The sequence below is a fragment of the Culex quinquefasciatus genome, chromosome 3 (assembly GCF_015732765.1).
Source record: "Culex quinquefasciatus strain JHB chromosome 3, VPISU_Cqui_1.0_pri_paternal, whole genome shotgun sequence".
In the NCBI taxonomy this organism is placed as follows: domain Eukaryota; kingdom Metazoa; phylum Arthropoda; class Insecta; order Diptera; family Culicidae; genus Culex; species Culex quinquefasciatus.
Genome location: NC_051863.1, coordinates 131,061,251 through 131,085,539, shown reverse-complemented (window position 1 = coordinate 131,085,539; position 24,289 = coordinate 131,061,251). Strand labels below are relative to the sequence as shown.

Below are 24,289 nucleotides of genomic sequence, written 5' to 3'. Positions count from 1 at the left end.
CACCAGATAATGCAAATCCGTTTTTGAGAGCTTCATTGTAGTTCGCCTCCGTGCGGTAATAGGAGGGATGATCTAGTACAGACTTTCTCATCAATTCTAGATCCATTAAGCAGGTTCTGCAAGGATATTTTGCAACAAAAGACGCACTATAGTCCAAGATCTTGTTGAGACCTAGATTGTCACCTCTAAGTCCACCAAATAGAAAGAATACTTTCTGTTTTTGCCATCAATTCTAATTCTAGGCCATTCTGCTCCATTTCGATTATTTCTTCAATCAATTGCCCAAGAATTTCCTCATTTGAAGCTGTTTTTTCCACAGAGCAATATCCAAACATAATCAGAAAAATGTTTTCTATCAACCCACTTACGTGTCGCGGAACGGATGGAAATGAAAGATAGTATCCATTTAATCCTTGCTTGCCTGCTTTCGATCCTAGCGGATTGTTTACTTCAAATCCATCACTGTAAAGCATGTACGGTATACAAATTTTTCCTCTATAACGTTTAATCTTATTTCTCCAAAATTTTCCTTTCAAAAAATTATCATTTATTTCAGCCGGAGAACTGTTGATCGCATTGATATGATCTATCATAGCTTTCAGATTTTGCTCGATTGAAAATAGTTTAAGAAAAAGATCGCTAATTCCCAAATAAACTCCTCCTCGCCGCACTTCTTTGAGCCGTACCTCCGCATCAACGTCGGAAGGTTGTGGCTCTAAATCAAGCTCAATAATATTCATTGAAGGATCTTTGAAAAGTTTCCTTTCTTTTAAAATTTTCAAGAACTTATATTCTGTGGACACGGGATCAAAAATATTGGTTATTTCAAGCACACAATTTAAAATATTTTGCTGTTGTTCCGGATGAATATTGTCCTTGATTTTATCATAGATTAAATGCGCCACTGGTGTTAAAAATCATCTTGAATGTGTTCAACTACCTGAAACACCATTTCTCGGTTGAAGTTTGGCAGGCTGTTTAAAAAACCAACGAATACTAAAGCGATTTCTTGCATTGGCGTTAAATTCGATTTCGCTTCGATCTCTTTTCGAACTTCACCCCAAAAATCGTGAACATCGGTGTTTGATACATTTTGATTTGCCTCATTCAAGTTCGGTGAGCTGAAATAAAATATATAATATAATATTTAGCTAAAAAAATATTGCCAGCATTACCTCTCAGGAGTTCTATTAGGAGATGTATTGTTAAGTGCATCTTCTGGTTGAAAAATTGGGTTCGTTGGTAATTCTTCCGGTTCAACAGCGAAAAGTTCTTTATGCGATTGTTGAAAGTGTCTTTTTAAAGAGTTTGTTGATGGATAATACCTAGTACAGTCGCCCTGGGCACAGTACATAGTGCTAGTTGGTTTTAAATTGTGCTGACAGTAATAGTGCTCCGTCAGCAGGTCAACGGTTACAAAATGATTTTTGCATACAAAGCAAATAAACGCCATTGTTTTCTGAAATAAACAATGGTTGTGTGGTATGTATAGTCTATATTTATCAGAAAATGGGAAAGTTTTTACTTACACTCCATGCATTAACTCATTCGAATAAAAATAAATAATGCCTTGTTTAATCATGCAACAGTATTTAACCGAAAAAAGACATCACAAAAACAAATAATTGACAAAAGCATGCATAATTGTAAAACATGCTTAACACAAATCACAGGATAAATGACAGGAAAACTAGTAAGTGTCCATTACCGAAGCCATACATGCGCATTCTGTTGAAACACATTGCTTTCTCAACTATAGAAGTAGGGAGAAATCGTTCCTTTTTATGGCTGAACCATCTTAAAAGTCGTTGTAAAGTTAGAAGAAAATCTTTACCAGTTCCCCTAAGGGAAAACTTTTGAAGAGTATCTGGGCCGGATTTTTTTATCTTTACATATTTTTATTAGGCCCTCTTAGGTGCTGCGACCAGGTTAGGGCCAAGGATCGATCATCATATAATATATAAAATACATAGCGAAAGCAACTCCGTACACTCCATACACTCCGTGTAACAGGAATGTAAATCTGTTGACAAGGTTTTGTGCCTATTTGAGATGGACCCATCGGTAGGCGATCCACTCAAACGGGCTTTTCTCTCCTAATAAACAAACTGACGACAGGTTTGGACCGAGGGACGGGTCGCCGTGGGGGTGGCACCGGCGCCGGAACCGGTATTCTCTTGACTGCTTCCTGCGGGTCGAGGGCGATCCTTTGGACTGCGCCCAGCAGCGGAGAGAACTCGGAACAGCTGGACTCTGCTTCTTTTTGAAATTAAATATGATTTTATTTGACTTTCTTAAATAATTACATTTCATTTACATTCTAAGTGGTATGGCTTACTTGTTCCGCACGAGTTTTGCAACCACGCAGTGTTGTCATCTCGATGAAAATGTTCAGAAGTTCTTGTGGTGAAAACAGGTCACTACTGCCTTCATCCGTTGATGCCGGTTGGTTTTCCCTCCAGGAAGTATTGTATTCTCTGCAACTTTTTGCCGCTGATTCAACGGCAATGGCTGCAGATTTGGAACCACTCGAATAGATCCTGCTCCTGGTGACGCCAAAGCAGGAAAATCCACGTCCGTGTATGCTGGTGGTGTTTTGCGACGATTTGGTTGGTGCCTCGTCGTCGCTTGCTGCCGAATTTTTACAAACTCAGCTCGTTTTGGGCAGCTCCGATTCTTGGTCGAATGGTCGCCGCCGCAATTGAAGCATTTCGTTTCGATGTTCTCGTTGATTGTTTCGCAAGCTTGAGTTTTGTGCTCACCTCCGCAGGTTGCACAACGACTCTTGATGAAACAGTTCCTTCCACCATGTCCAAACTGCAAACAGTTCGAACACTGTGTCACGTCACGGTGCACTGGACGATAACGTTCCCAAGACACGATGATGTTGAAAATTGCCCGAACTGCTTTCAGCTCAGACGGCGTTGTCGATCCATTCTCGAGATGAACCAGGTACAGTTGATCACGATACTTGATGTCCTTGTTGTGTCTCGTCATCTTGAAGACCAGCTCCAGAGCAGTTGGCACACCGCTTTGGCTGGGCTTCTTGAACGTTGCACTCGTCCGTCTTGGGGTACCCCACAGTTGTTGCACTTCCCCTTAAGGTAACAGTTTCTGATTCTGTCACTTGTTCCGGTAGGCCTCCCACCGGATGTGGATGTGGTTGCCTGCTGCGCGCGAACTGTAAAAATGCGCAGGGTTGCCAAATCACCAGATAGGAGAATTGCCTTTCAAGCCTGAATTTTCAAAAAATATTTTTTAATCTAATGATGGAATAATGATTCTTACGACCATACGAAAATTATAGGCTAGTTTTGGAAATTTTCATTTTTGGGTAATATATGACCCATCAGGCTTGAAAGGGTTAAGCCACCAGAACATTCTCCCCCGCCTTGAGGCACATCTGTCTCAAACCACCAACTCCGCCAGCTGCTACGATCTTATTCGACGTGTGTTTGATCTTGAGCTGCAATCCCTTGCCTTCGCCAGCGCTCGCCGTTTGATGGTGTGTCCAGTTTCCGATCCGCTCGACCTGGAGTAGGTTCCGGATGTGATCACGAATCCACAGTTGCTTGAACGAGAACGTGGCGTCCATGAAGCGTGACCGTGTGACTTAACCTCCAACGTCCTCAAACCTTCTCGTCGATTCAGTGTCGACCAGCGCTTGATCTCCTTCCATTTCCGTGACATTCTCGTCGTTGATGTTGTGCTTTGCTTTCTGGATCTTGACAGCGGACGCACAATCTAACCGCTGTTTGCCATCTGGATCGCCGCATCCCACGGCTCCAGACCGTCGCTTGTTGTCGTTGGACCCGAGAGGGTGCGCAACTCGACACCTGAGTGCTGCCGTTCGGATTACTTGGAATGGTTCCCAACTGGCCGACTGTCGCTTCGGTTTCTTTCTCGCAAAACTGCCGGATCTCGTCTAGAAGACTGCCGCTGCTCGATTTCTGGGTAACTGCTCGAACCAAGGTTGTGTTTTTGATGTGAACTTCGAGGAGTTCCTTGGCTGCTTGATAAGTCGTATAAAAATCCACACATTTTCCGCGCGCTGCGGCGACCTTCCTGGTCCTCTAACGTTTCCTCGTTGCTCTGCTGCTTCCGCCGGAACTTCCCAGCAAGCTACCGGAGCCGTTCGAGCCGTTCCGTTGCCTCGCTGAAGGACGCCTTCCGTACAGCGAGTTTCCCAGCTGCCACCAGCTCCCCACTCACGCAGACCAAGCGCACCTTTCGAAAGTGTTCCAGCTTGTCCATACTGAACGGTTCGCGAAACACATCCGGCGACGAAGGACCAATGTTTGGACCTTGGACTGGGCCGACGAAACGCGAGTGATCCCGGAGGAAAAGAAAAGACCGCGTTTACAAACTGAACTAAACTAATGTTTATTTCGTCCGTTCTGTTAGAGTGTAGAAACAATAAAGCACGTGGTTTGCCTGCTGCGCGCGAACTGCCAAAATGCGCAGGGTTGCCAACGATAGAATGATTTCCCTTGACTGACCGAGCAGGATTTCATTAGACTAGAATGAATACGTATGTCCTGCCCCGTTGCACAGTTCATCCCATATTACGTCATACGCTTTTTTGTTGCGCTTTATGTTGAAGAATCCATGCAAACTAACAGGAATATGAACTCAAATTACCTATAGGCAATTTTCGATTTTCTGGATTGACACCACATCAGAAATAGAGACCTTAGGACAAAGTTCTGTGTGTGTGTGTGTGTGTGTGTGTGTGTGTGTGTGTGTGTGAATCAACCCCGCCCTGAAGAACGTTTGCATCAATCTGATTCAAACGTTATTTAGAACTTCCGAACCCTTGTCAAATGGACAAATACAGTATTCCTGATTCCAGTCATAGCTCACCAAGCTTTGATAGTTTAGTGGTTAGCATTTTTGCTTTTTGCTTTTACCAATCCAAAGGCCGGGGATCGAACCCCACCTCGAGCGACTTTGATTTTTCTTTCATATTCAGTATTTCAAGTATTTCTAATTCTTAAACTTTCTCGTTGGGGGCAAATTCGATGCCCAGGACCATTCGCTTACAAAGCGAACACCGTAACCAGTCAGCCACGACAAAGTTCTTTGTCAAAATTACCTGTGCAAAAAAGGATGAACCCCTCTTGCGATTCGACCAGGGATGGCTTCCAAGATTTAGTTATCTTGCCACGGGATGGGATAAGGGTTGTAAGCAGCTTGGCAAATATCAGGTTCTTTTCGCTAATATCCGTAGCAGTGGCATACGTTGCTGCCAACTTCAAGTGATCTTCACAACTTAGGCGACCGAACATGTTGTGCAGGTTATCGTGCACTTTAACAACGCTGTTGAAGTAAATCTCGAGTTTACCGGGAAACATTGTTTTGAAATCTCTAATGAGCTGAAAAGAGATAACGAGATTATTTTTTTGATTTAAAATGTATAAATCGAAAGAAACATACCATGTTTCCCCCGAGAGCTGTCGTGATGATTGGAAATTCTTTTACTACTGCTTGTAGCGATTTTGCAGATTTTATTAGGGATTGTCTTAGGTCAAAACAAGCGTCCCAATGCGCGATAACCATCTCCAACGGTGTACGTCCGCGTTCCAACCATGTTTTAGACTCCTCTTGCTTGCCGTTGTCTGGAAATATATTTTTATCTGTGAATCATCTCAGGTCAATTTAGGTTAACATGCAATCATACTCTCAATTGTTGACTTTTCCACTTCTGTGGATGGCTGCTTCAGATTAAACTTAAACTTTGCATAAATTTTCGGCTTGCGCACAACAAATCTGCCGCCGGCACGCGTGATGCCGGGTACCGCTGATGTAAAATATTGTGTCTAGAAACAAATATTTGGTAATGCACTGTCAAACAGAGAAAACAAGTACTATTCTTACTCGGTTCTCGTTCGAGAAAAGTTTTCTATTTTCTCCGCCATGATCTTGAACAGAGTGTTGTTCACATCGAGATGCTGAGCGCGTGCCTCCAAAATAATTATTTGGATCAAATCGTTGCGAGTATCATCGCACAGAATGTCATTCTTATTATATTCTTGGATGATTAATCTACCGCGCTCCGACGACATCAAGAGTTCTTGCAAGTTCTCTATAGGCTGCTTTTTCTGTAAAAAGGCGAATACATAAACCCATTTTTAAACGTAGAAATAAGAAAACTGAATTTTGTTTCGAGATATTATTATATTACTCCACAAGCTACATTTTTCCAAGTATTCTAAGTCTTTGGTCTAAATATAAATGTATTTAATACGGGGTACATGGTGCAATCTACAGATGACCAAGCATATTCCCAAAGATTTAAGAATTTGTGTGCTTTTTTCACAAGGTCGGACCACCTTTCGGTATAACTTCGGGGAGGCGTTGCATTTTCTGCACTAGTCTACTTACAGGATCCGTGCCGGATACTAGAACCATTTCCTGTTTCACATACATATGAGTCCATGCGAGAGTTTAACCACGCCCAAGAATCGCGTTGCTTTTGATCAGCTAGTCATATGCAGCCCTCTCCTTGGACCATCGAGACGTGTACCGATTTTGTAGAGCCGACCATCATAACGTGTTCTCTTCACAGCCACACTCGTGAGTTTTCAACTAGGCTCCTAGTCGTTCCTCCTCTGATCGTCTCTCCATTTCCGCTGGAGAGCCGTCACCGCTCCGACGACCGCATCGCACTTGGTGATGTCGCTACACATTCTTCGCACCACATTATCCGGGCTGGTGTCTGCTCCAATAATGGCCAGCATTTCGCTTCGCGCTGCCTCAAAGCGAGGGCAGGCGAACACCACGTGCTCCGGTGTTTGCATGTCCGAACCTGTGCACTGCAGGTACTTCCTGAAGCAGCCATGGCCCGACAGGAACTGTGTGAGGTGGAAGGTGACCTCTCCGTGCCTTCTGTTCACTTACTTACTTACTTATGCGTCCTGATCCCCAGTGGAGCATAGGGCCGCGTTGAAGGATTTCCACTGCTGACGGTTCTCTGCTTTTGCCTTCACTTGGCGCCAACTTATCGAATCGTCAAAAGCACTGATTTCCTGGTGGAGGCTTCTCCGCCATGTGTCTCTTGGTCTGCCCCGGCCGCGTTGTCCTTGTGGGTTCCAGTGCAGTGCTTCTCGGCAGATCTTGTACGCATCTTTTCGTAGCGTGTGGCCGATCCATCTCCACTTGCGCTCCTGGATTTTGATGTGTATTGGCCTCTGCTGACACCGCCGATGCAAATCCGCATTCAAGACTCAGTTGTGGGGCCACCAGGCACGAATGATGTTGCGAAGGCAGCGGTTTACAAAGACTTGCAGTTTTGTCGTGTTTTGGCTCGATACGCACTAAGTCTCGCTCCCGTAGAGCAACACTGATTTAACGTTCGAATTAAAAGTCCGCAGTTTAGTGCGCAAGCTGATTTGGTTCGAGCGCCACAAAGTGCGAAGACCCGCAAAAGCACCTCTGGCCTTTTTGATCCGCGTGGACACGTCGAGCTTGGTGCCACCATCTGGCGCAATCTGGCTACCAAGGTACTGGAAAGTGTCGACCTTTTCAACGTTTTCACCAGCTACCGTGAAGCCTTGAGCGCGTTCCGTGTTCACTGCCATCGACTTGGTCTTGGAGACATTGACTTTCAGACCCGCCACCGAGGAGCATGCAGCTAGGTCGTCCAGTTTGTTCTGCATGTCGTTTCCTCTCTGCGAGAACAGCACAATGTCATCCGCAAAGTCGAGGTCGTTGAGGTGCTCCATCCTAATTGGCTGCCAAAGCAGCCCACGGTTTTGCACACGGTCCAACGCTCTAGCTAACACCTCATCAATGACGATGATGAACAGTAACGGTGACAGGATACATCCTTGCCTCACCCCAGCTACCACCCGGATTGGGTCCGACAAGACTCCGTTATGCACAACACGGCAAACGAAAGTGGGTCTCGTGGCGCAGGGGTAGCGGCTTCGGCTGCCGATCCCGATGATGCTATGAGACGCGGGTTCGATTCCCGCCTTATCCACTGAGCTTCTATCGGATGGTGAAGTAAAACGTCGGTCCCGGTTTCTCCTGTCTCGTCAGAGGCGCTGGAGCAGAAATCCCACGTTAGAGGAAGGCCATGCCCCGGGGGCGTAGTGCCAATAGTTTCGTTTTGGCAAACGAAAGCCTCGTACTGCGCCTTGATGAGGTTGATGATCCTCTCTGGAACACCCTTGCGCCCTAGAGCTTCCCAGAGGTTTTCGTGGTTGAGACGGTCAAACGCTTTTTCATAATCAACGAAAACCAGGTGAAGGGAGTCCTGGAATTCGTTGACCTGTTCGAGGATCACACGAAGTGTCACTATGTGATCCACGCACGAACGGCCACTTCGGAACCCTGCTTGCTGCCGTCGAAGAGACTCGTCGATCTTCGATTTGATCCTGCACAAGATCACCTTACAGAGAACTTTCAGAGCTATGCACAGCAGCATGATGCCACGCCAGTTGTCGCAGTTGGTGAGATCCCCCTTCTTTGGAACCTTCACCAAAATGCCCTGCATCCAGTCGACCGGAAAAGTCGCGGTGTCCCAGATTTTGCTGAACAGTCGATGCAGCATTCGAGCTGACAACTGGGCGTCAGCCTTGAGCATTTCTGCGGAGATCTGATCAATCCCTGGCGCTTTTCCGGACTTCATACACCTCACGGCTTCTTCAATCTTCCTCAGCGTAGGTGAACTAGAGTTCACCCGGTTTATTCGCCTCACATTTGGCGGTTGGTACTGGGGGCTTGAACGTGAATGCGAGATTTGCAGCAACTGCTCAAAATGCTCGAACCAACGTTTCAGCTGGTCAGCCTGATCGGTTATTAGCTGACCGCTCCTGTCCTTCACCGGAATGCGTGTATTCGTCCTGGCACCACACAAGCGTCGCGAGATGTCATAGAGGAGGTGCATGTCACCATTATTAGTAGCTTTCTCTCCTCGTCGGCAAGGGAATCTGTCCAGGCTCTCTTGTCCCGCCTACAAGAGCGTTTAACAGCCTTTTCCAGGTTTGCGTACTCTTGGCGGGTACGTGCTTTGCCGCTCTCGTTTTTGCACTCACAATGGCAGCCTTCGCTTGTTTCCTTTCCTCTCCCAGGTGGCATCCGAAATCCACTCCTTCCTTTGGGTTCGCAGTACTCCCAAAGTATTCTCGCCCGCAGCGACGAAGGCGTCCTTGATGCATTTCCACTCCTCCAGAGGCCAGAGTACAGCAGAACCTGCCAGGAAGGCATCCTGTGCTCCGCTGGGTTCGGCCAACGGACTTCGCTTAGACCCAAGATTTCCAGCTTAAGCCGAGCTGCCTCCCGCACTAGCGTTGTCAACTTACCCGACTGGGCAAGCGTCAGTACATTCCATGTTCCAATCCGTGTCCGTGTTTTCATGCTAAGGGTCGTTCCATTCCTCCAGTCTGTTTTCCTCCTCGCGGTTTCAGTAGCACTCATTCTGCTTTCGGGCTCCATAAGTGGCTAGCCTAAGGAGCCCTAGCCTCGTGGTGGACTACCACCTGCGCTGCACGGCCAGCTGTGTGCCTTACGACCTCCATAGGGACGTGGCGTTACATCGTGCTGCCACCTGGTTTTTAAGCGCAAGAGTGTAAAAGTGCTGAGTCATCGTCTAAAAATAGACGGCGTCCTATCTCGCCCAGCAAAATGAAGTCGATAAAGTAGTCGGTTTCGATGAGAAAAAGTGGAAAATGTGGTCTAAAAATAGCGACGCCATCCCCCTATAGTGTCCCACTCGCGTTGCCACCTTGTCAGCGATTCGGCTCTCGCGGCTTCCCGGATACCTCTCGTGCCTCTTCGGGTGTAGCACACGGTCCTCCAGTGTGATGCCGATGGGGATCATTCCGGTTATGACGCCAACTGCTTCCGACGAGATGGTCCTGTACGTGATTGCAATCCGCATGGCCATCAGTCTCTGCGTTCTGTCGCGCAGCGCGATTTCGCTTCGTCCCCAGCGCCGTCCACCATGCCGGTCCATACCTGTATTTGTGTGTGTGTGTGTGTTTGTGTGTGTACTTGTTTGGACGCGGTCACTTGCAAAACTGACTGAGAATTTCTCTCTTTTTCTCTTCTTCACTCTTCTTCTTCCGCGCCAAAACAAAATAAAAACAGCATCCGGCAAAAAGCTGGGCTTGTTTCGACGCAATCACTTGCAGTACTGACTGAAAATTTCTCTCTTTTTCACTCTTCCTCTTCCGCGCCAAAACTCCTGACTCTGTTCGTGTCCGTGCTGACCGTGTTCGTGTCCGTGCTTCTGACCGTTCTCGTGTCCCTGGCCGTGTAGGTACCTGTTCCTGGCCATTCCGTGACCGTGTCCTTGTCGTGCTCCCGACCGTGTTTGTGTCCATGCGAAACGGAACAACCGGAACAAAATTAAATTTTAAATGCAAAGTCCCGGAACTGACACCTGTCAAAAAGTTCATTTGGTTTGTTTACCTTTGAGGTTAAGTTTCGAGCTTATCTTCTTTAAAGAGGGGCCCGCATTGACAGTACTTAGTCGCTTGCTCATTCGATTCAAACTAAGATGAGTTTAGTATACTCCAGCAAAAAAGTATTCTACCAATATATTTACCGTTGCTGACATTGCTGTTGAGGTTTGATGAGAAGTCGAAGGTTGTCCTCCCGAAGGAACGTTGGGTGACGAAAAGGACTCTGGTGGACAAGGAAATGCATGCATCATCCGCTGTAAGTACAAAAGAGTTATCATAATTGGTCCTGGATGAAAAATGGCGCCCTTAAATAAATGACACTTTTTTATTCAACCCTTCTATATTCCTTATTCTATTTTAATTTTATGAATTCTTTTGACAAAGAAATCTGGAGTTTTTTGAAAAGGTCAATAAACCAAATTTCAGTTTTTGCTTTTTTGTTTTTAGAACCGCCTTGAGTCAGGGTATTGAAAAACACCCAAAATAAAAACAATTTTTTATTGGTCCTCAAGAAATGGAGGTACAAATGTTAGATTCAACAAATTAATTAATAGATGTTTTAGCGTTTAAAGTGCACAATAAAATAAAACTGGTATATAAAATGTAAAAAGCTACGTCATTTATGAAAGGCGCCTGTATAGATATTACCATGTGCATAACCATATGCCGTAGCCGTACACGAAGTCCAACGATTTCAGTGATTTGATTCACGTCACACATTGTAATCGATAACAACGTAGAAACGTCATAGATTTTGTGCGTATTCAAAGAGTCATGTATTTCCTCTAGGCCCCAAAACGTTATTAAATCGATCACCTTGACTTGTAGACCAAAGCAGTCTACTTGGTACATCACCTCGATAGCTTTATCATCTGGGATACTCTCCGGTGGCAGAATGTACTCAACGCCATGTACGATTATGTGTTGTCTACAAACTTGCTGCGTCGCTTCTTCCTCAAGAACTTCGGGGACGGAACTCTGCTGCGTATCAACATCGGCGTCGACAATATCGGAGTTGGATGACTCCTGCTGCGTTCCACTTGGACCAGCTTCACATTCATCAAGTTAACGTCATAAGAATAACACTCCATAATAGAACTAATTTAGCTAAAAAAGTAAATGAATATATGAAGATGTTGCAACCATTTTTTGAAAGTTTATGTCCCCGACTGTGACTGACTAAGTTTCATATTGTTTCCAATTCAATTTTGAAGTTTTTGAAAAAAAAATTGTTTGGTCAGGTTTTCAGGCCAATATTGCAAGAAGTAGCGACATAAACTTTGAAAACAACGGCGTGAGGTGCTACAAATACAAAATATAGAAGGTCCATCATTTTTGCCTTCCTCACGTTACTGAGGAAAGGCTATAAAATCACTCGAAAAATGAACTTCTCAAATAGACCTCCTAGACCCACCTTCACGTATACCTATCGACTCAGAATCAAATTCTGAGCAAATGTCTGTGTGTGTGGTGGGATGTTGATCAAAAAATTGTCACTCGATTATCTCGACATTGGCTGAACCGATTTTGTCCGTTTTGGCGTCATTCGATCCGTCTTGAGGTCCCATAAGTCGCTATTAAAAATGATAAGTTGAGCTAAGTACTTCAAAAGTTATGCTAAAAAAACGAGTTTAACAAAAGTCCGGAAGATTGTAAAAAGGGTGGTTTTTGTAAGAAAACTTGACATGCTATATATTTTTAGAAAGGTATTAAAAAGATCTTTCCAACGCGTCCAAGACATTGAAGATCTGACAAATATATCAAAAGTTTTAAGCACTTAAGTGTTATTTATACGCTTTTTGGCCGGATCTCAGATATGTTGATGAAAACGTTGTCCGGAACTCTCATGCGACATATTGTTGGATAGGTATTCAAAAGAGCTTCCCAATGCGTCTAAAACATTGAAGATCTGACAACCCTATCGAAAGTTATAAGCACTTAAGTGTTATTTACGCACTTTTTCTAGGCCGGATCTAAGATATTTTGACGAAAATGCTGTCCGGATCTCTTATGCGACCAATCGTTGGATAAATATTCAAACGACCTTTCCAAAACATTGAAGATCTGACAACCCTATCAAAAGCTATAAGCACTTCAGAGTTACTTATGCACTTTTGGAGGCCGGATCTCAGATATTTTGATGGAAACGTTGTCCGGATCTCTCATGCGACCTATCGCAGGATGGGATTCAAAGACCTTTCTAACGCGTCCAAAACATTGAAGATCTGACAACCCTATCAAAAGTTATAAGCACTTAAGTGTTATTTACGCACTTTTGCATTTGGGATAGCACCCTTTAAATGTGAGGAAGGCGCCAACCACCTAAAGGTGGATTAAGTATCGTTTTTAATTAAAAACAGATTTGGTTCAGAAATATGGTTCGGAGGAAAACATCGTTTCAGTAATTTTCTGCCAGGTTGCGCAGGTCTCCACCAAAATTGTTCAAATATGAGATTCTTGTAGGAAATTCAATTCCTGCAACTTTGTCAAAGGGTGCAACACGATCCGAGTTGATCCTGATTATTGGTGATTTAGTTTAGGAACAAAAAATCGTATATGGGTCATTCCAGGTCAACTGAGTACACTTTTGGACTCGACCTTCACCGATTTGGACCAAACTTGGAGGGAACGTTTATCTATCGATAGTTAACAGAAATCCCAAGTTTGGTGCTGATTGGACCATCCCTCTATTTTTGGCACCGCCCTCTTTTTTGGCGATTTACTAAAAAACTTTTTTTTCTTTTAATCATAACTTTGCAACTATTTGAGCAAAAGACTATCTACAGGTTGCATTTTATAGAAAATTGTCCAAGGAATTCGATAATAATAAAATATTAACCCTTAGATGCCCACTAATATTATATTTTAACGTTTTAAGTATAAAAATTCAGTTTTGACCAATTGATTATATTTTTATTTTTTTTATTTTATCGCCATCGTGTTCCCCGGACAATTTTACATAATAATCAATATAGACTTCAAACTAAAATGAACTATTGGCGAGATACAGCGATTTTACTGAAAAAAGTTTGATTTTGCACTGCACTCTGTACTATGAATTCAAATCCGAAATAAGTTTCTCACATATAAAAACCGAATTATGCGAGATTCATTCCTTTTTGTTGAAAAGTACACCATGAACTTCCGAGTGCTGCGCAAAATCAAACTTTTTTCAATAAAATCGCTGTATCTCGTCAATAGTTCATTTTAGTTTGAAGTCTACATTGATTTTATGTAAAATTGTCCGGGGAACACGATGGTGATAAAATAAAAAAAATAAAAATATAATCAATTGGTCAAAACTGAATTTTTATACTTAAAACGTTAAAATATAATATTAGTGGGCATCTAAGGGTTAAAATTTTATTTTTATCGAATTCCTTGGACAATTTTCTATAAAATGCAACCTGTAGAAAGTCTTTGCTCAAATAGTTGCAAAGTAATGATTAAAAGAAAAAGTTTTTAGTAAATCGCCAAAAGAGGGCGGTGCCAAAATAGAGGGATGGTCCAATCAGCACCAAACTTGAGATTTCTGTTAACTATCGATAGATAAACGTTCCCTCAAAGTTTGGTCCAAATCGGTGAAGGTCGAGTCAAAAGTGTACTCATTGACCTGGAATGACCCATACTGCTTCTGATCGCATAAATGTCCCATATACATTTTCATCGCTTTTGAGTTAATGATGCAGAGCCTAAAACATCCAATACTTTTTTTTCTAAAGATCTGGAGGAAATCTATTTTTTCGCGAAAACTTAACACGTAGCCTTATGTGTGGGACAAATTCTAAAGTTTTTTAAGGGACCTATAAATTATTGTCTTTCATATGTTTATAGGACCTATTAAAAAAAAAATAATGCATATGGGACATTTATGCGAACATGGGCAGTATATAACCCTATATACTATCAAGTATATAAGCTGATTTCCTTTCATCGCATTGCTCAAATCGAATCCTCTTGCACTTCGACAAAGTTGTAGGAAATTGAATTTCCTACAAGAATCTCACACTTGAACAAAATTAGGCGAGACCTGCGCAACCTGCTGCCAAAATTCTGAAGCGATGTTTTCCTCATATATTTTCGCTATTTCCCCATATAAACTTCAACGATAAAAAGCGACCCCTGAACCTTAACCGATTTGGCTCAAAATAGGCACAGTTACTTATTTTTGCCTAAAGAATCGACCCAGGGGGTATCTCTTCACATTTTCCAAAATTTTCGATTTTTCTTGTCACTCTATTCTACACTCCGGTGGTTGGTAACATTTTCGTTTGACACATTTTAAGTTAGCACCCCGTTGATTTGTCAAAGTCATGGCTTTCTACCTAAGGTACTCGTGATTGAGTGTGTAGTGGTGCGGTTGTCAAAATCGCTATCTCTGACTCTGTCACTCCGATGAAGGTAACTTTGTTTATGCCTTGGGTCAAAGTCAAACTGTAAGCTGGACTGGACTGTCACTTTTACACGGGACCCACGCACGTTTGGTAGTAAGTGTGAGATCTGTGTGAAAAAGTTGTCAAACTACTATCGTGATTTCAGTGTTAAAAAACATAGAGCTATCTAAGCCCGATCTCACACACACTACCATTTGTTTTGCTGGCCGGTACAAAATTTAACCTCACTTTTTTCGTGTACGTACACGCAATACATGCGCACGTAGATAACTCTATTGGCCACTATTGTTCTGCTCGTTTTTGCATAAATGTCACATATGCATTTTCACTTTTGAGTTAATGATGCAAGTTGCACGTTCGTCCTCCTGCCGCATCGTCCAGGTCTCGTGGCCATAGAGGACTACCAGGACTAGACCAATCTGGGTTTTGTACATCGTCAGCTTCGTGCGGCGTTGCACTGGATCTGAAGTGAGGGCACGCACGATTCCCAGCAAAAATACGAGTCCGGATCTCTTTGCTGGTGTCGTTGTCGGCGGTTACCAACGATCCCAAGTACACGAACTCGATCACCTCCTTCAACTCACCATCATCCACAGCTAGAGGGGTGAGACTTGGGGACCGACGTCATTCGAACCCCTTCCTGTCATGTACTTTGTCTTTGTCGTATTCATGCCAAGTCCTACACATCTCGCTTCTACCTTCGGTCGGGTGTAGATTTCCTTACCGTCTCCTGGTTTTTTGCCACAATGTCGATGTCATCAGCAAAAGCAAGCAGCTGGTAGGACTTGTTCAAAATCGTGCCACTCGTATCGATGCCCGCTCATTGAATAATGCCCTCAAGGGCGATGCTGAACAGCGCACAGGAAAAGCCATCACCTTGCCGCAGCCCTCAGCGTGATCCAAAGAGTTCCGCTAAATGCATAATGTGCATAATTTGCCCTAGCTGCTCACGGTCGACTGTATCACAGGCCGCCTTGAAGTCGATAAAGATGTGATGTGTGGGCACGTTGTACTCACGACATTCCTTGAGGATTTGTCGGAGACAAAATATTTGGTCGTGGTGGCGCACGCGCCAGTGAAGCCCGCTTGGTAGGGCCCCACGAACCTCCTTGCATGGGGTGACAGCTGACGGCAGAGGATCTGGGAGAGGATTTTGTAGGCCGTGTTGATAAGCGTAATGCCGCGGTAGTTGCCGCAGTCCAGCTTATCGCCATTTTTGTAGAGGGGGCACACGACACCATCCATCCATGCCTCCGGTTGCTTCTCCTCCTCCCAGATCTTGGAGATCACGCAGTGAAGCGCCCTCGTCAGTTTCTCTCCTCCATATTTGAAGAGCTCACCGGGTAACCGATCCTTGCCGGCAGCTCTGTTGTTCTTCAGCTTCCTGATCTCCCTCTTCACCGTCTCTAGATCAGGTGCCGGGAACTGTTCATCAGCTGTGGGCGCTCCAAGGTTGACTCCAACGCCGTCTCCGTCCGCTTCATCGACCTGCCGATATCGTTCCATGTTCCCTCGTCTTCTTGTCGTAAGCTGCTTTCTTCTCGGCGGTAATCTGTTGACACTCGTCATCGTACCAATCATTCCGACTGACACGGATCGCACTACCCAGTGTGGCTTCCGCTGCACTGCCGATGGCTGAGCGTATGCGGCTCCAACCATCTTTGAGCGTGGCTGCGCCAAGTTCAACCTCCTGGCAGATGTTGGCTGTTGTCGTTCGTGACCGCATGTAGACTTTCTGAGCCTTTTTCGTCCTGGGGCAGTGCACGTTGATGCCGAACTGCAATTTTTTCACGTGTGGTCGCTGGTCCTTACTTCACTTTGGTCCAGCCTTCCATTCTGCGATCTATCGTTGGTCTTTTCTCGTGAACTCCAGGTTTTGCAGCAAGTCAGAAGTCCAGTCCGTTTATAGTAGGGGACGGCTCCTACACCTGGAATGACTTAACGGCCTAACAACAACTATGGCTGAGACCACATCCGATGGAAGGTTTGACCAGATGGGAATCATCCGCTTACAAAGCGGACAGCGTAACCATTCGGTCAAGTCTGCTGCAGCACCAACCCAGCAGTACCCGAGCCGGAAACATTAGAAACAGTAGTTGTTGTCGTTCAGCTTGACCCGGTTCATCATCACATAGGGCTCCTGTAACCGGCCACAGGGCTCCTGTAGCCGGCCACAGCAGGTCGGAATTGATTATTATCACTAATTGGACACTATTAGTAGCCTACTCTGATGAAATCATGACGATTAAAGTGCAACATGCCAAAATTACTGGACCGCTCGATCAATCTTCCACCGGGGTTCCGGAACATGGTTCCTATGGCCTATTCTGTAGTGTCTTATCTTGGGAGATCTCTATACGTCGTAGGGGCAGGGGGGCAGAATGGCCCGCCTAAGAAAAATGCACCAAAAACCATAGAAAAACATACAAATTTATGAATTCAGTGTAGTAGGTTTATGCTTTGGGATGTTCCTTCAATGTTGTATACTTGGTTGATGACAATTTTTAGCTTAAAACTATTTTTATGCAATTAAAAAAAGTTTTCGACTATTTTCTAGGGTGCGGGGCAGAAAGGACCAGCCTGCGGGGCAGAATGGGCCACATTAGAAAACAAGCCATTTCGTCTAATACAACGTTGAAGGGAGATGAGAAGTGACTTAAGGGACCTTTCTAACATAGTTTCCATGAAGTTTGATCACTTTTATAAAAATAGTCACTTTACAAAACAAACATTTTTGAATATAGTGTTAATATGTTGTAATAAGACATTATTTTTACAAATAAGCATCAAAACAAGTAAAAATCAACTAATGTTGCATTAAACATGATTTGTGAAGCAACCAGGAGTGAAATAATCCATTTAATCAAAATTTCGTAACTTTTGATTGTTTTTATAAAGCAGGAAAAGGGTGGTCCATTCTGCCCCCAAATTGGATTTTTATTTAACACTTCCACCACCAAGCCTCTAAATGATTTGAAAGTTCCGTTGTTGTTTGTTTACCTTGGTAGTAACATATAGTAACATTATAAGCATTGAACAAACTTTTTCGAACAATCCAACTTTTCATAAAGCTTATTTAAAAACCTCGAAATAAACAACATTTGTGTGGTTTTGTCAGTAATTTACATTTTTGCTCATAATCTCAAAATACAATGAATTCAAACGTGGTTTTCGTTTTGGTGATGTTATTTGACGTCTTTTATAAGACCCTTGCCCTACAGTTGGTCTAAATCCATTCTAAAGCCCAAAACCAAGGGTGGCCCAGTCTGCCCCCTGCCCCTATCATGTCAAGAGGAAACATTTTCTCGATATATGAAGGGAATTTTATAAAATCGTCGGAATGAGTTCCGGTGAAAATCCGACCATATTCTGGTCCCCGTTGTCCACCCAGGTTAAAACCACCTGCAATCGATTTCCTATACTTTTATACAAACACAGTAATCGTCTTTTCCCGATTTTATCCCACTGTGCATCGGAATGGGCCACCCTTGGTTTTGGGGTTTAGAATGGATTTCATGAATACTTTTTCAAAACAACCAATGTGCCATGGGTTTCCTATGAATATAGGACCTTTTGAAAAAGTTAGCAAGATTTAGAGCAACCATAAAGCAAAAGTTTCACTGGAAGAGATTATTCACATTTCGTCTTTGGCTCATTTACATTGTTTAGCTTGATTTATCATGACGGTCTTTCGATAACCTAACCAACGTCTGATTGAACTATGATTTCTATAATTATTTTCATCGAAAAGGTTCGAGTTTTGCTGTCTCAAAAGTTTAAGTTCGTGACTCAAGTTCTTAGAAGATTAGGTAGGGTAGAGTTTGAATCGCTAAAACACCTATTTGTTCAAGTTTTCGAAGGACTGGTTCTGAAGGGCAGATTAATTTAGGACCGTTTGCATGAATTTTCCTTAAACACGAAACAAAACAACATATCATAACATAAACATTAAAGCATGCAGCAAGCAATCCAACTGTCCAAATATTAAGTATCGGATAAGGGTTAGAATTTGAGGTTAAGAGTTCCGGAGAGGGATGATTTTGGGACCCGTTGTACCTTATGTTTTTGTACTTACCTGAAACGGTAAATCGAAAAGAAAGATAATATAAATAAGTGGGTTCCCTAATCAAGAAGGCAGCCGAAGTGGTGGGTGAGCCTGAAATCAAACAGTCGTTTTTAGAAGGGGTTAGAATTTGAGGTTATGAGTGACGGAGAGGGAGGATTTTAGGAAAAGCGGTTCCGGCTAATCTTATACTTACGGAAAGGGAAGTTATTTGTATATCTACTAAGTAGGTCGAAAATTGCTGATAAAGGAAAGCTGGAAGCTGCGTAGATCACTGGCGTTGTGGGAGTCTGGAATAAGAGACGGACGGGGTAGTTTGAGTGGTTCTGAATGCTGAGCAACGCAGATTCCAGTTTTACACTACATATCAACTAATTTAAAGCTATAATATACTCGAAAAACCGTAAAATAATCACTCAAAACGCATTTTTCTTATCAAAGTAATACTTACCTCATTTTCACTTGTAACAAATTTGACACTTTGAATTTTCTCCTTTCTTTTCGCGTGGGCCGCAGTATGTACACAAGATAAGGTAACACGGATTTTATTTGCACTTGAATGATGCCATTTTTATGAGTAAAAATCGTAGGAAGGCAGCATTTTTTGTGAAATTTCTTAGTATTTTTAAAAGAAACGGTTTTATTACATTCTATTTTTTATGTTGGTACACTTTGGCATAGTTTTTCCTTGAACGTGTTTTAAATGGTGTGAAAATTCGCTATACCTTTTCAATTTGAAACACTGTACCCGCGTTTGCCTAAGACAGAAACTGACAGAACGTAACGCCGTGGCTGCGTAGTGGCTGCGGCAAACTCGAGCTCAGAAAGGTCGAAACAGGGTGTTTCCAAAACCGGAGACTTTTTTTTGCGATATCGGAAGATTTTTTTCCGATTTTGGAAACATTCTCGATGAATTTAAAAACAATCGATGTTTGCGGATTCATCGCATTTTTTTTTCGAATTCGCATACCGGTTTTTGTTCCGTGCACGGATAGAAAACCTGTAAGCTAATCCGGTAACTCTATGTTGTTGAAATTGTAAAAAAATGTTTCCAAAATCGTATTTTTTTAATGTTTTGAGTATCGACATTAGTGTTGTTCAAAATCGATTTTTTTTTTGGTTATTTTGGAAACATTGTCAGCTGTGTGCTATCTTGTGACATAGACCATTTTGGTCGAAAATGAGTTAATGATGACGTTTTGCTATACTTAACAAACACTACAAGATGCTTTAACCCGATTTTGGAAACTCGCTTCCGTTTCCCGTATATCGCAATACACACTTGTGGCATAGACCAATTTATCATCAAAATGATCGTGCACACTTGTGACACGTCATACATGTTGTTGGAAAATGTGGAAAATTTGTCTTGTTTTTCACAAATTTATGTTGATACACATTTTTGAAGGCAATGCAACCTTTTGTTTTTGAAAATATGCTGATTAAGTCAGTTAAACTATTGATTTATGTCTATTTTTGTTTGTATGGGAATTCTGTGCACACTTGTGACACGTAGTACAATTTTACTTTCGAAAAACACTTGTAACACGTGCATTTCAGATTTTTGATTACATAATTTACTGTATCTTTTAACTGATGTAACTAAATTAGTTGAAACTTGGAGCGTTTGTTAAGCGATAGTGTACGAACCGATTGCTTCAAAAGATTTGGCTCTACCTTTCATAGTTTTGAAAATATTTATCATAAAACTTTAAAAATCAATTTTCTCGAATAGTACTAAATGGTCGTTGTCACAAGATAGCACACAGCTGACGACATGTCAATGTTTATTCGACAACATAGGGTTTCCGGATCAGCTTGCAGGATTACTATTCGTGTATGTGCGGTATTTTCCAATCATAATAACAAAATCATAGCTCTGGTACCATATTTTGGGTCATTTTGAGCTCTAGAGCAAAACATGTATTTTGTAGTCCTTTAAAAAACAAACATTTTGGTCATTTAACCCTCTACGGCCCAATTTTTTTTTAAAATTTTTTATTTTTCCCCTTTTTAGGTGGTCATTTTGAGTAACTTTTGTTCTACGAAAAACTTTACTTCTCTTGTTTTATGTTTTTCTTGTTTCATTTTAGTAGTATTTTAATTTGCATTTATCTTGTTTACTTTATGATTGTTTTTGGTAGTATTTGGCCTATTCTATAACCTCCTATCGTTACAATCTGCCTATCTAATTTTTTCATATTTTACAGTCACTTTTTCAATTTTTGCTTGTTTTTCACATTTTCTGCTATAAAATGGCACTATTATCATTTAAATTGTAAAAAATGCATAGAGGCATAGTCTGCGACACTAGAAAAATTGTGGCATACTTTTTACTTAAAATATAGGAAAGTTAGTAAAAACACAGCCAAAGTTTACCCCTAAAATGACATTTAAAAAACATTGGCAAAGTTACATAAAACACGTAAAACTTCCAACCCATAAATTTAAAAAAAATAATTTATGAGTTCTTCCCTCCAATGCTTTTAAAAGATCAAAAATTGGTTGAAAAATAGATTTTTGGCGATTTTTTAAACCGAAGCCTTCTAAAGGCGGAGTTAAGTTGTAGAGGGTTAACTTTCAGTGATAAAAAGTAAAATAAAAAAAAAACAGGGATTTTAAAACTGTTTTACCTCTAACTGTTTTTGCTTCTAATTTATTTTCAAACCTATACAAAACAGCAACTCCTCAAATCACTGCATTCCGACAAGTATCGTTGAAAATTGAAAACATTGCACCTCCCCTGCATTGATTGATGATGGCGTCCAGCAGATAATTCCATGTGTATCGAAATTTGACACCACCGAGCGCGGTTACGCGGCGCGCACGCCTTGGCGACATGTTTTCGCTCTAGAAATTCCACCCAATAAAGCTGGCGATGTGGCGTCTAGCAGATTAGACGACATGTTGATTTCCTGGTGAAAGATGCAGTGTGCAGCCCGCCGGCATATCTCAATAAATTCAATCTGGCTGCACTAAACTTCACATCGGCGAACATTTTGTTGCCGTTGTGATCTGCTGACGCAAATTCGAGCGAGATCGAAATTTCGCGTGAGAGGCTTGAAAGTCATTGATTAAATTTCAATTTCAAAAAGACGTTTGCGAAAACAGCGCACAATGCCAACCTCTATTTGCTGGAAAATATGCGATCACATCATGAGCGTCCTCGGTTCGTCGCCGCCGCAGAAAACCGCGAATGACAGTAATCCAATACATTTATTTGCGTCAGTCAATCAATCAGGAGGGGACCCATTTTGCTTCGGCTAGTTGGATTAAATTTACCGACGCGTCCAACTTGGTTGTTTTTTCGTTCAGAGTGTCGGTTGTGCAGCCCTTACATGGGATGCAAATTGCCTCCCAGTTTCGAATTTGGTTGCCTTTCCAGGTTCAGGTTTCCCGGGTCTCGTGAGGACAGGACGGGAGTACAAGACATGGCTTTCCAATTGGAAATGTGCACATTTTGAGGCAGTAAATCAATATAATTCAAAAAAAAAGAATTTCTTAAAAAATTCTCAAATAGTTCTACTTCATAATTTTTAAACCAAAATTTCAAAGTTTAAAATATCCGAATTATATCAATTTTTTTTTCAAGGTAAAATTTATTTAAAACAAATTATTAAATTGTTTCCGTAAAAAAGCTTCAAAAACTCTGCGAAAATGCTTCCGCCATCGTCAGTCGCATTATTTCGAAAACAAATAACTCAGGAAAATAGCCAGCTATCAGAAAACAATTTCCATCTATTATTTTCCTTAGTCATAAAGGAGAAAAAACACTCTCACACACACTCACAACCCATTACACGTTATGATGGCGAAGCAATAATCGCTCCAGTTGCTCTTCGAGGCAAAAATTTCAGCAAATAGTGCAGTAAAAAAAGGCAACTTCCTGACCTAAGCCATAGTCCTTCTTTTATGGCAACAGAATGCACTGAGCTTGGGATGACTTTTTTCTTGCTCGACCGGCAAAAGTTTGTGTGTGTGACGGGGAGAACAATGGGAAAAGGTTTAAGAGGCAGTATTTGTAGATTCTGCTCGGTTTGTTCTAGAGGTCGTATCGAGGTGCTCCGATTTGGATGAAACTTTCAGCTGTGAATACAAAGAGACGAGTTGTTCCTTTTAATTCCGCTATATATTTTTAATATCTTGACAGATACGTATTTCGTCTACTACTTGCAGACTTCATCAGTGTTCTGTTCTCGACTGTCGAGAACAGAACACTGATAATACTTGATCCTCTTCAGATATTAGCACAACTAATCGCATTCTGCTAAAACGCTCAACCAAACCACAAAACTTTCAGCGTTTGTTTGTCTATGCATGAGATGAACTCATGTCAAATATGAGCCCTCTACGAAAAGGGAAGTGGGGTAAAACGGGCATTGAAGTTTGAGGTCAAAAACATGAAAAATCTTAAAATTGCTCGCATTTCCGTAAAACTTCATCAATTCCAACTCTCTTAGATGCATTCGAAAGGTCTGAAGCCCTTCAAAATGTGCTATAGACATCCAGGATTGGTTTGACTTTTTCTCATAGCTTTTGCAATTTACTGTTAAAAATGGATTTTTTTAAAACCCTAATAACTTTTGGCAACAGCCTCCAACACCCATACTCTCATAGGTCAAAAGTTAGGGAATTTCATGGACTATAAGCCTACGGTATTAACTTTTGGCCAATCGCAGTTTTCTCATAGTTTTACGATTTTTCTAGAACAAACATTTTACAACGTTAGTTTTTGCCCTGTAGGCCAAGAAGACGGCACTTTTTGGTCTCAATTTTGTCATATTCGGAATCCTTGGACAATTTTACATTAGATTGAGGTGTTGAAATTTTGAATTTGATTGGAAAAATTGCCATTTAGAATGAATTAAAATATTTTTTAACAATTTGTTGGATTAGGGGTAAAACAGGTATTCGCCTACTTGATACAGCATTTGACGTATTGAACACAGGGTAAATAAGATCTATTTCTTTTTTCAAAAATGTTTTATTTAATAATTTTTTTAATCAAAATCACAACTCCAATACTTCTAACTTACGTGAAATTGACCGAGGATTCCGAATATGACAAAATTGAGACTAAAAAGTGCCGTCTTCTTGGCCTACAGGGCAAAACTAAGGTTGTAAAATGTTTGTTCTAGAAAAATCGTAAAACTATGAGAAAAACTGCGATTGGCCAAAAGTAAATACCGTAGGCTTATAGTCCATGAAATTCCCTAACTTTTGACCTATGGGAGTATGGGTGTTAGGCTGTTGCCAAAATATTAGGGTTTAAAAAATCCATTTTAACAGTAATTTGCAAAAGCTATGAGAAAAGTCAAACCAATCCTGGATGTCTATAGCACATTTGAAGGGCTTCAAAGACCTTTCGAATGCATCTAAGAGTTGGAATTGATGAAGTTTTACGGAAATGCGAGCTTTTA

General features: G+C 42.0%; 2 protein-coding genes across 10 annotated transcripts in view; one reads left to right on the top strand and one right to left on the bottom strand.

The window, feature by feature from the left end:
* Positions 1-24,289, top strand: part of LOC6051143 — a 326,944-nt gene that overhangs the window by 52,747 nt on the left and 249,908 nt on the right. The gene's annotated exons all lie outside the window — the stretch shown is intronic.
* The window catches only part of LOC119768706, a 64,114-nt gene that overhangs the window by 7,094 nt on the left and 32,731 nt on the right, over positions 1-24,289 (bottom strand). For 2 of the 8 annotated variants that reach the window (XR_005278163.1, XR_005278164.1), the window contains exons 1-5: positions 19,321-19,397; positions 19,066-19,159; positions 18,882-18,962; positions 1,176-1,459; positions 941-1,121 (exon numbers count right to left, since the gene is read on the bottom strand). The exons of 1 other annotated variant lie outside the window; for it this stretch is intronic. The gene's annotated coding sequence lies outside the window, so the exon portion shown is untranslated. Of the gene's footprint in view, positions 1-940; positions 1,122-1,175; positions 1,460-5,095; positions 5,376-5,436; positions 5,619-5,680; positions 5,820-5,877; positions 6,102-10,555; positions 10,667-11,060; positions 11,462-11,486; positions 11,520-18,881; positions 18,963-19,065; positions 19,160-19,320; positions 19,398-24,289 lie in introns of those variants that run through there. 5 more of the 8 variants (XR_005278165.1, XR_005278169.1, XR_005278168.1 and 2 more) reach the window with 5 other exon arrangements.